Genomic DNA, 12,201 nt, shown 5'->3' with positions numbered 1-12,201 from the left:
CGTCTGCAATATACCAACTGCTTTTAGAGTCAGAGGTTGGAGTAATATTGGGTTGATGTGACCGGATCTCGGGCCCAGTTGAAACAGGACAGTTTAAGCCGTGTTTATGGAGAAGAAAAAAACCAAAAAGCCAAAGTATCCGACTTGTATAGGATGGTTTGCGTAAAAAGAAGACTGGAACAGGAAAGCCAGGGCATTTTTTATCCGGATTTATATACTTCTCATTTTTTTAAGGGGGGGGGAGGAGATGACCTTAAAATAAATGATTACTCAAATCCCAAAAGGTGCTTAATGGAATAGAGCTAAATATTCGAGTTAAATCTTGAATTTGAGAAATTCAATCTACAGATTTTTTTTAAAAGGCTTTTTGTAAGCAAAAGTTTGTTTTCTGTACAGAGCTTTATTACTAACTCATAACAAAAGAGTGCAATCACTTTGTGGATCCCACCATTTTTTGTCAGAATAAATTTATGCTCCAGTTACCACAAAAGCCATGTTTATGTCTCTCTTTTTTTATGGCACACATATCTCTGTCACCGTTTTTCACTGAAACATGTGCATGGTCCCACAATATCATGATCTTGAGTGGTTTATAAGAAGAGAAACATGGTCTTTTTTTTGTATATGGGAATATTTGTGATTTAGCTAATCTGTTTCGGACATTTGGCAAGAGATTTGAAAACACAAGGAGCCATCACTCTTTTGTAGTTTTATTAATATTCATTGAGTAGGTTAAAGTTTAAGTTAGAAAAATCACAGGTTCCTCCAAAGTAGCAATGGTTGAGGTTGTGGCTTTCTTATTGCCTCTAACCTGCTTAGATTCTAGGCTGTGGGTATTGAATTGTTTAAACCTTGTGGGTTTTTTTCTTATCTTCTAATTGAATATCTTTAAAAATGTCCCTAATAACTTTGTTACTTTAAATTTGTGACACCCAATTTCTAATTTAGGCTAGTCATAAAACCAGCATTGATTGAACACACTTGCTAAAAATACTTTCTGGGTCAGATGTACTTAGGATGCAGCCTCAGGAAAATTCAGTTGAACTGTTCTACTGTGACCAATGTACATTTCATTATTATAGAAGTACTTTAAAAAAATTATAGACTCTCACAATTAGATTTCATCAGTTCAGGCATAGAAGCCTAACTTTAATGTATAAAGTACTTCATGTGGGATAGTAATAAAAACTTTTTAAATGCTTTTTTTTTTTTAACTTATGTGACCCTCGTAGACTTCTTAAGCTCTGATTTGTATACTTGAAATATTTTAGTTTTGTCTGCTAAACATAATCAATTTGTATTTTAGTGTGACAATACAGTGTGCAGTGTTATCTATTTAGTATTTGTTTATGACTTATTCTGAGCTCTTTAAGGGGGGCCGTCTGTGGTCATGTTTTTGAGCAAATTATCTTTAAGGAACAAAGTAAGAATGCCAGATAATTTCAAGGAGACGCTTTTATTAATTGTTATTGAGAGGACTCCCTCCTACCCTCCCCCCTTCCCCACCCCCCAAATTTATATGGTCAGTTTTAAACAACAAGGAAGCTTTAAGAATATGGAGAAATCTTGTTTGGTGGATGTTTAAAGACAAATGTTTTAAAGCTGTCCTTTAATTGTTAGTTATTAGGAATGTAAAATTAGTGACCTCACTACAAATGGCAAGTCTGTGTGACTTAATGTGGCTAAGCATGAATTGTTGCTCCTAAATAAAATTTAGTATTGGCAGAAATTCACTGGTTCCAAACTGAGTTGAATTTTGTTGTTTTTCTGGGTAATAACATGCATGTTATGAAGTAGTTTATGCTGTAGTCTAGATTTGTCAAATTAGTTTACTGCGTTAAGCTGTGAAGCCTTGAAGATTGGTTTAGCATTCTGGAAATCCTTTTTATTGTTTGCCAGAAAAATACTGTAGGAGGAAGGTGTTATTTCTTCATTTAATATTCAGTTCGTAGCCCAGATGGTGAGAAGGAATATAGTGAAGTATTGTAGGATCTTCTCTAGTGGTGTGGAAGTATGGTACCTAGGAGCAGTGCAATTTATTTCTTTAACTTTGCATGATCAGTCAGTACAATCATATTTAAAATAGGATGGGAAATGAGAGGGGAAAATTATTACATTCTCCTCCATTTCATTAGAGGCAGTTTCCCCCCCACCCCGTTCATTCTTCATTTCATTATTCCTGAGCAGAAACGCTGGAAGAGAGGTGCAAGTATTTGGTGGGAACAGAATGAAAATTAGGTACTGTGGATTACCTTGCCGGGAAGATATTAATTTGGGTGAGTTATTGTGCTTGTATGTTTTAACAAGGAGGTTTTATAGAGGAGGAGGAAGAGAAAAGGATCCAGAGGGATGTGTTTATTGTCTGTTATGTGCCAGACAATGTAAAGGGGCTTTTCATGTTATCCCACATAATCATCAAGTACACTATGTGAGGTAAGTATTATTAATCCCCTACTCCCCCTCCCCTCCCCCAAATGGGGGCCAAGGGAAATTAAATAACTTGTCTAGGATCCCACTGCTAGTAAGTAGAATTCAAGCTAGGTCTGTCTGACTCTGAAGCTTATTCATTAGATCATGCTGTCCAGTTAAACTTTCTGCAGTGGTGGCAGTACTCTTATTTGGCATTGTCCGATGTGGTAGCCATTAACCACGTGTGGCATGGAGCACTGGAAATGTGACTGTCGTGCCTGACGACCTGAATTTTACTTTATTTTATTTTTTAAAATTTTATTTTAGTTTATTTTTTTAGGCTGCATTGGGTCTTCATTGCTGCACGTGGGCTTTCTCTAGTTGCATCGAGCGGGGGCTACTCTTCGTTGCGGTGCTCGGGCTTCTCATTGCGGTGGCTTCTCTTGTTGCAGAGCACGGACTCTAGGCGTGCGGGCTTCAGTTGTTGCAGCACACGGGTTCAGTAGTTGCGGCACAGGGGCCCTAGAGCGCGTGGGCTCAGTAGTTGCAGCGCGTGGGCTCTAGGGCGCATGGGCTTCAGTAGCTGTGGCGTGCGGGCTCAGAAGTGTGGCTTGCAGGCTCTAGAGCGCAGGCTCAGTAGTTGTGGCTTGCAGGCTCTAGAGCTCAGGCTCAGTAGTTGTGGCGCACGGCTTAGTTGCTCTGCGGTATGTGGGATCTTCCCGCACCAGGGCTCGAACCCGTGTTCCCTGCATTGGCAGGCAGATTCTTAACCACTGCGCCACCAAGGAAGTCCCCGGACTTGAATTTTAAATTGTATTTAATTTTAATCAGTTTAAATTGAAATAACCAGATGTTACTAGTAGCTATAATATTGGACAGCACAACTTTAGATCTTTAGATCTTGCTGCCTAGAAAATCTTAAGTTTTTTTTTTTTCTTTCTTTCCAAGCTGCGCCATGCAGCTTGTGAGATATCAGTTCCCCTGCCAGGGATTGAACCCATGCCCCCTGCAGTGGAAGGGCAGAGTCCTAACCACTGGACCACCAGGGAATTCCCGATAATCTGAGTTTTGATATTGAATCTGCCGCTGGCTCGTATATGACATTAGGCAAGTTACTTAGTTCATGAGCCTCAACTTGATCCCTTGTGAAAATGAAGAAGAGGTTATCACTAAAAGATTATCTCCAGCATCCCTTCTTACTCTAAAGTTCTATGATTCTTATTAAAATGTACAATAGCGTTTAATATTTGCAAGCATTATATCTGAAGGTCCCCTTCTCCTTACACTCCTTATATAAAGACTTTTGTTTGTTTAGTCAGTTTCTCTTTTTGAAAAGTGTATGTATTGATATAAAGCACACATAAAGGATAATGGATTATTTTCCCCCCAATTGTTTGGCGAAAACATTGTGTAACCAAAGGCAGTACTTTACCTTGGAACAAAGTTTGAATCTTTAAAGATCTTATTTTGAGCATGCCACTTACCATTTGAGAATATATTACAGTTCCCTGTTGCTTATCAATTGATTCCAAACTTGTTTGCTTGTCCTTAAAAGTTTTTTACCAACTTCATCTCACTAACCCTGCTTCTCATTTTTACTTAAGAAGAAAGCATTCTTTTTCTTCCCCTTCTGCCCTTGTTTCTTCAGTTTAAACATTCCTGTCTCCAATCCATATGCCTCTTCTTTAAGTCTTCCAGAGAATTCACCTTTTTTCTGGAAGAATGCTGCTTAATCCAGTCATAATGATCAGCTTTTGAATACTGGTAATAAGTACCCTGGTGCTAATATATGATTGCTTAGATGTAGTTAGTTGAGTTTGTACTTTTTAAGTTTTTATATGTTACCTACTGTGTGTCCTTAATGAACATGTAAAGAAATTAAAAATGGGGGTTGTTTCTTTTGTAGTGCCTTACGAATTTAGTCCATTGCTCAGCAATTCTGCTTTTAAAAAGTTGCTAATAAAAAAATTATAAATACTGTAACAACATTCACCCTTAATCACTACTCTAAAAGACATTTTTGTTTCCTTCCAGGCCATTGTCCTATTGTATTTTTTTTGTAAAGTTGTATGGTAGAGATAACAATTTTGAGTTTAATATATTGGAAACATTGTATTGTAGAGGAAGAGCAATGTAGGGAAAAGGTGACAGACTTGGGGTTGGAATCTGGTCTCAAAAACCTTGGACGAACTGTTTAACCTCTGTGCTTACTTTCTTGTCTATGAAATTAGGATAATACTACTTGCCCTTGAATTGTTGTGAGGATTAGGATAATATATATAAAGCATCCAGCATTATTCTTTATTTTTTCATTTTTAAAAAAAATATTTATTATTTGTTTTGGTTATGCCCTGTCTTAGTTGTAGCACACAGGATCTTTGTTGCGGCATGCAGGCTTCTTAGCTGTGGCATGCAGACTTCTTAGTTGAGGCATGTGGGATTTAGTTCCCCGGCCAGAGATCGAACCTGGGCCCCCTGCGTTGGGAGCGCGGTCTTAACCACTGGACCACTAGGGAAGTCCCCCAGCGTTATTCTTTAAATAGAAGAGATGATCAATGAATGGCAACTGGTATTATTTTCCCATCATCATGAATATAATTTAAACAATTGCTTAGATATTCAGGTGATTTATCAATCAGGTGATTTAGTCATTTACCTCTTGTTAAATATTTTGGTTGTTCCTAAAGTTTCCACTGTTATAATCTGCAGTGAATACCTTTGTGCTTACAGCTTGTTTGTAGGTTTGTTTCCTCAGTCTAAAACTCTACGACTAGGATAATAGTTTGAGTATTTCTGTGCCAAGTCTCTCACAGAACAGTGGGTATTCTTGTTTAGGAAAAGATGCTAGTTTTATTATAAGATTATACTTCATTGTTTTAGTTAATGTATTTTGAAAATTTTGGTTTACTGGGGAATGATATAGTGAACATTGATTTGTGTGTTAATTAAACAGACATTTGAATGTCTGTTACAGGGATCACTGGTATACCGGTAAATAAGAAATGATTCTTGTCCTTGAGCTCAAATTCTAGGGTGGTAACATATGTCAACAAACAGTTACAGTTCAGAATGACAAGTGTAATAAGATCTGGGGAAAGGAGAAGTGGCATTTGAGCGATGTCTTGAAGGATGAGTTGGAATTGATCTCTGGGTATAGAGAACAGCAATTGCAAAAAGACAAGTATGAAAGGATGCATAGTGTGTTTAGAGAAATGGTCTGTCTATGAGATGCATGTTGGTGTCTGATTTTGTGTGTGAATACAAATACAGATTTGTGAATCTGTGTGCTTGTATATGTGTGTTGACTGTGGTGGGAGATAAAACCTTGTGAGGGTCCTTGTTTGGTCTGTGGGCGCAGTCGTACTAAGACCTTTAGAATAGAGCTTCCCAACTGGGGTGCCCTGAATGGTTTACCATTGTGCCAGAGAATAAGGTATCTGTCAATGTATGTGACCAGAGCATATTGGACCCACCCAGGGTGGTTTCTTTTGACCTAGAATAATCTCTTTGACTTGTCCTAGTGTGCTAAAAATTATTATTTTCTTTGGTGCCAAATTGGGAAAAGCATGGTTTTAGAGGCTCTTAGTTTTGAAGAGTTGATGGTACCCACTCACCCCCTGCATTCTCAGTATATATAATCAATAATAAAACCAATACCAAACCTGAGAATAAACATAAAGAAAGTCCAGTCAAAGTCCTCCACTTTTCTCCTTCTCCCCTCCCTGTCCCCTGCAGGAATTGCTTCACTGTTTTGTGTGTGTATCTGAGATACCCTTTTTGGTGCTCCTGCCTGTCTTTTTAGTGCCCTACGGTTGGGAAATCAGCGTTTACTTTGGGAGCAATTACAGGTATTTAAATGAGGGACGATAACTCCTGACTTCTAGATGATGATGCAGAGATACAAGAATGGTGCCAAAATGATGTTAGAAGGAGCAGAGAAGAAACCAGTTAGGATGCTCCTGCAGCGGTCCAGGTGAGAGATGATAAGAGCCAGAAATGAGCACGTAGGCCTAGAACTGAAAACTGACTAGGCAGTTTCACGAGAACTGAGAGTCCATTTGGATGTAGTGAAAGAGGAAGGCTGATGATGATGCTAAGATTTCTTCTTTGGGCAACTGGAAAGGGAAGACCAAATAATTTTTATTGAGTACCCATAGTGAGCCAGGCGTTTGGCTAGGCACCAAGGTTGTCATGAGTGCTCGTTGAATTTTAAAAATTAATTTATTTTGAAATAATTTCAAACATACAGAAAAGTTGCAAGAACAGCACAAAGAGCTCCTGAATCCCCTTCAACCAATTTCCTTTCCCTTGAACTATTCTTGCAACTTAAAAAATATGTTTTTATAAGGCTTTACTTTTTTATAGCACCTTTAGTTTCACAACATGATTTAGGGGAAGGTACAGGGATTTCCCATGAGCCTCCTCCCACCCTCTCCTGTTTCCACACATGAACTTCAACCAGTTTTTAACACTGTACTACGTACACTGTGTGTATATGGAAGATAAGCCCACATCTTGCTGTGCTTGGCTCTCTGTAGTGCGTGCAGTGAGGCCTTCCCTTTCAGATGCCCGAAGAAGGAACCTTGACATTGTCTTCAACCCTTTTCCTCTTCTGTTATTGGATTCTCAAATTTCAGTGAAACTACCTAATCATCTTATTTCTGGTCTCTCATTTTCATCTCTACTTCTGTTTCAGAGGAATGCACCATTTCTCATCTAATTAGACTTTTCTGAACCATTTCAGAGCAAGTTGCAGACCTGATGCCTGTCATTCCTAAATAATCTAGTGTGCTTTTACCAAAACATGGGCAGTCTCTTACATAACTCCCAAATCAGGAAATCAGCATTGATACAGCACTACCTTCAAAACCCCAGATGCCTACAGCTCAATATCAAAAAAAACCAAAACCAAAAACCAACCCAATCAAAAAATGGGCAGAAGACCTAAGTAGACATTTCTCCAAAGAGGACGTACAGGTGGCCAAAAGGCACATGAAAAGATGCTCAAAATTGCTAATTATTAGAGAAATGCAAATCGAAACTTCATTGAATATTACCTCACACCAGTCAGAACGGCCATCATCAGAAAGTCTACAAATAATAAATGCTGGAGAGGGTGTGGAACATTCCCACTCTTGGTGGGAATGTACATCGGTGCAGCCACTCTGGAGAACAGTATGGAGGCTCCTTAAAAAACTAAAGAGCTACCGTAAGATCCAGCAATCCCACTTCTGGGTGTATATCCGGAGAAAACCATAATTCGAAAAGATACATGCACCCCAGTGTTCATTTGCAGCACTATTTACAATAGCCAAGACATGGAAACAACCTAAGTGTCCATCACCTGATGAATGGATAAAGAAAATGTGGTATATATATACACAATGGAATATTACTCAGCCATAAAAAAGAATGAAATAATGCCATTTGTAGCAAGATGGATGGACCTAGAGATTATCATAATAAGTGAAGTAAGCTAGACAGAGAAAGACAAATATCATATGATATCACTTACATGTGGTTAGGGTTACCAAAGGGGAAAGTGGGGCAGGGGGAGGAATCAAGAGTTTGGGATTAACAGATACACACTACTGTGTATAAAATAGGTAACCAACAAGGACCTACTGTACAGCACAGGGAACTATACTCAATATTATGTAATAACCTATGAGGGAAAAGAATCTGAAAAAGAATATATAGGGACTTCCCTGGTGATCCAGTGGTTAAGAATCTGCCTTCCAGCGCAGGGGACGTGGATTCGATCCCTGGTTGGGGAAGGAAGATCCCACATGCGGTGGGGCAACTAAGCCCGCGGGCCACAACTACAGAGCCCATGTGCTGAGGAGCCTGCACGCCACAACTAGAGATCCTCCACACCGCAACTAGAGAGAAGCCTGTGCACCACAACTAGAGAGAAGCCCACGCGCAGCAACGAAAGATCCATGTGCCACAACTAAGACCCGACACAGCCGTAAATAAAGTAAATAAATATTTTTTTAAAAAGTATATATATACACACACATATATAATTGAATCGCTGTGTTGTACACCTGAAACTTACATAATATTGTAAATCAACTGTACCTCGATAAAAATTTTAAAAACAACCCAGAGGCCATTCAGAGTTTTCCACCTCTCCCGGTAGTGTCTTCCTTTCCCTTTTGGTCCAAGATCCAGTTCAGGATCACACACTGTGTTTAATTGTCATGTCTCTTTAGTTTGGAACAGTTCCTTGATATTTCTCTGTCTTTTATGGCCTTGACTTTTCTTGTTCTGTGAGATGTCCCTTAACTTCGGTCCACTCAGTAGTTGCTCGTGTGTGGACTGAATGCGTTGTTGCCAAGAATTACCATAGGAATGGTGTGCTCTTCGTAGTGTATCACTGGGAGGCATACGGTGTTGTCCCACCACTGGCGATGTTTAACCTTGAGCACCTTACTGAGTTCATTTCTGCTGGGTTTCTTTATCATACAGTCATCATTTTCCTCTTGTAATTGGTAACTCTTTTGTGGGAAGATTTCCAAGATTTTGTTAATGTTCTATTCCTCATCAGACCTCTGCCCACTGGCTGTCGGTCCACTGATGCCTCCTGCCTGGATCAACCACTGCTATGAAGGTTGCCACCTGCGTTTATTAATTGATTTTTTACTGAAAAGTTTTCTTTCTTTCATGTATTTGTTCATTCATTTATTGATGTAAATAAATAAGGGAATTTATTTCTTTATTTACATCAATATATACCCATGGATTCCTGTTCCTATTCAGTGGGTTTTATTAGTTATTATAATTTTATATTTTATTTTGATGCTTAAATTGTCCTAGATTTGGCTAGTGGGAGCCCCTTCAAGATGGCTCCCATCTTTTTGACACATCCCCATCCTTTGAGTATTTCCTTACTTTCTGGCACATCAAGATGTTCCAGACTCATTTTGTACTTTTCCTGTCCCAGCTCTGGAATCATCCATTGGAATCCTGATTTCTTTTAGTGGAGGTGGTATTTAGAAACCAAGGTTTGGATGCTCAATGTGCTCATTTCTGCTGGGGTGTCCTTACATTTAGGGCAGACAGAGCTAGGAAATATGTGTATATATGTACACATCTGAATCTCTTTCTTCATCTCACTGTGTGTGTATTTTAAAAGTTCACACTGATGTATCCATTTCCAGTCTAACACTCCAGGTTTCTTTCTGTCTTTCTAGTCTTCCCATCTCTATATTTCTACGTACCATCTTCAGCAGTGAGATTCGGCTCCCATTGTCCTCAGTACATTTACTTACTTGCTCAGTCCCCTTGTAACTGCTGGTCTCCCTGCCCCAAGCTAGTTGTCTCCTGCCTGCCACCTCGAGGCCCATGCATGGGGTCCTCAGGGCATGCTGTCAGTTCTGTGCTAGGAAGGGAAGGGAACTTCTCATTTAACCTTTTTATTTCCCTCATTTAATCCAAACAAAAATTTGTCAGAAAGGTGTTATCCCCAGTTTTAAAGGGTAACAAAGCTGAAATTCAGAAAGGTGTGTGACTTTGGACGTATTACCAGTAAATAGCAGAACAGATATTTTGAATTCAGATGTGCATGACGTTGAAGCATCTTTTTTTCCCCCTGTACTGACTGAATAGCCTCCAGCTTCCTGAAAATAGTTGGGAATTCAGAGTGTCAGAATTTAGGGTTGTATAGGTGGTAGTTGAAGCAGTGGATGTGACTGTTACTGCTTATGAATTGTGTGTAAAGTTAGGAAGAGGGCCACTGGCAGGGCCCCCACCAGCATCATTTAAAGGATAAGGGCTCAGAAGAGAGAGGAGAGTCCAGTTGTGTGGGGGGAAGGTGATGGGGGAAGGAGTTACAGGAAGGTGTCAGATGCTGCGGAGAGATGAGAACAAAAGTGCTTTGAATTTGACTGATCAAAGTTATTATGACCTGAGCTAGTTGGTTTTCAGGTGTGTTCAGGCAGGCCACCTGTATCAGAATCAAATGAGCTACTGAACAAAAAATACCCATTCCGCAAGTTTCATCTCAGACTGTATAGATTTTTTGAAAGGATGAGTGAGGAATGCGGAGGTGATCACACAGGGAATCTGCCTTAATGCTACTGTTGCTACAGTTATTCTGAGGTATAGTAAAGTTTGAGATTCACTGTAGCAGAAGAGTTACAGTAGGGGGCGTGATAAGAAAGTACATAGAGGAAACTAGACATATGGTGAACGTAGACTAGATAACGCTAAGAAATTTGGTCATAAGGGGAAGAAGGAAGATCTCTTAGGTCATGGAGGAATAGGGAACAGAATCAAGAAAACTGTTTTTTTTTTTTGGTCGCGGCTTGCGGGATCTTAGTTCCTTAACCAGATATTGAACCCGGGCCCCTGCAGTGAAAGCACCAAGTCCTAACCACTGGACCGCCAGGGAATTCCCGGAAAAATGTCTTTTTTTTTAAGATTACATATACCTTAACATTTTGGGGGGATTAAGAGAAAGAAACTGTAGTGATTATTTGAAAGATGGGTAAGAGAAACTGTGTAGCAACACCTAATATCAAAGAAATGCCCTGAATGAACTTCAGTAGGCATCTGGGCTAGCTCCCTGCCCCCATTTCAAATGATTACCATCTTATGGTGAGTTTCAGAGTTATTCAGGAGTCATTGTTAATCTTGTTTTATTATTAATTTAATGTATATATTGCCTTTTTGTGAGACAGTTGTTAAGTATGGCTACTTCATTCAAATTTCAAAATAATATAAAAAAGCATATATTGAGACTTCTTAGTACTACTCTGTCTCTGTCTGTCCCTCCCTTCCCTGCTCTCTATAGGTAAACACTTTTGTTTTCGTGTATTTTACCAGTATTTATGCTAATAGAAACAAAATATAAATTATTGTTTCCCCCTACCTTTCTATGTAGAAGGTAGCATACTATATTAATGTTTTATTTAGTAATTCTTTCATTTAAAATATACCTTGGAGATCCTTTGACTTCCATATACAGAGAACTCCCCACTTTTTTCCTTCTTTTTTTATGTAAATATAGTGACATATTCTGTTGTGTCGGTATACTATTAGGCTAACTGATCCTAATTATTTAAACTTTTACTCTGCTTTAGTTTTTTATGCCCTTTTTACTTGTGTAACTCCCTCACTTTCACAACTTCTGTATGAACTAGTGCTCCCATGAGACATTTTTCATTAATGACCTGCCTTACTTTCTTTACCTGAAGTCCTCTGATGCCTAGTTGGATAAGCCTTTCCAACTTTGTGGCCAAGGAAAAGACTTCCTGATTTCAGTAGCTCAGATGAAAAACTCAGTAAGAAAAAGAGAAAAGGACAAAACTAATATTCATTGAACTGTACTGGATGTTTTAATGTATGAGATTGCATTCAGTTCTCCCACCAACCCTGTGGAGTAGGTAGTGTTATCCCCTTTTTATAGATGAAGAAGCTGAGGCTCAAAAAGCTGAGTTGTCTAGACCTTCACAGCTAGAAAATATCCGATTTAGGTTTTGAAAGTAGGTTAATTTGAGTCCAGAATCTGCGTCTTTTCTGCTGCTGTCCTATTTTCTGTCTCCTACTTTTGAATTCCTGAACTCCAGTCTTACAGCTGGAGTGCCTTTCATCAAGAACCGTGAAAAGAGACATGTCTCCCTACTGTGTGTTTCCGACTGCTGGGATGCCACCTGCTTGTCTGCCCTCTACAGCTAAGGCCCTGCTGGCCTGGGGCACTGCCTTGCCTGCTACTGTAAGCTGTGGATATCATTTTCTCATTGCCTGTCCCAACAGCCTCTCATCAGCACTGTTGAGTTTCCCTTT

The 12,201-nt window shown here is 39.3% G+C and overlaps 1 protein-coding gene across 2 annotated transcripts in view; it reads left to right on the top strand.

Moving 5' to 3' along the window:
- The window catches only part of PTPN4 (protein tyrosine phosphatase non-receptor type 4), a 174,883-nt gene that overhangs the window by 881 nt on the left and 161,801 nt on the right, over positions 1-12,201 (top strand). The gene's annotated exons all lie outside the window — the stretch shown is intronic.

This window comes from Delphinus delphis, chromosome 7 (genome assembly GCF_949987515.2).
Source record: "Delphinus delphis chromosome 7, mDelDel1.2, whole genome shotgun sequence".
NCBI classification, from domain to species: domain Eukaryota; kingdom Metazoa; phylum Chordata; class Mammalia; order Artiodactyla; family Delphinidae; genus Delphinus; species Delphinus delphis.
This window is presented reverse-complemented; position numbering and strand designations above follow the sequence as displayed.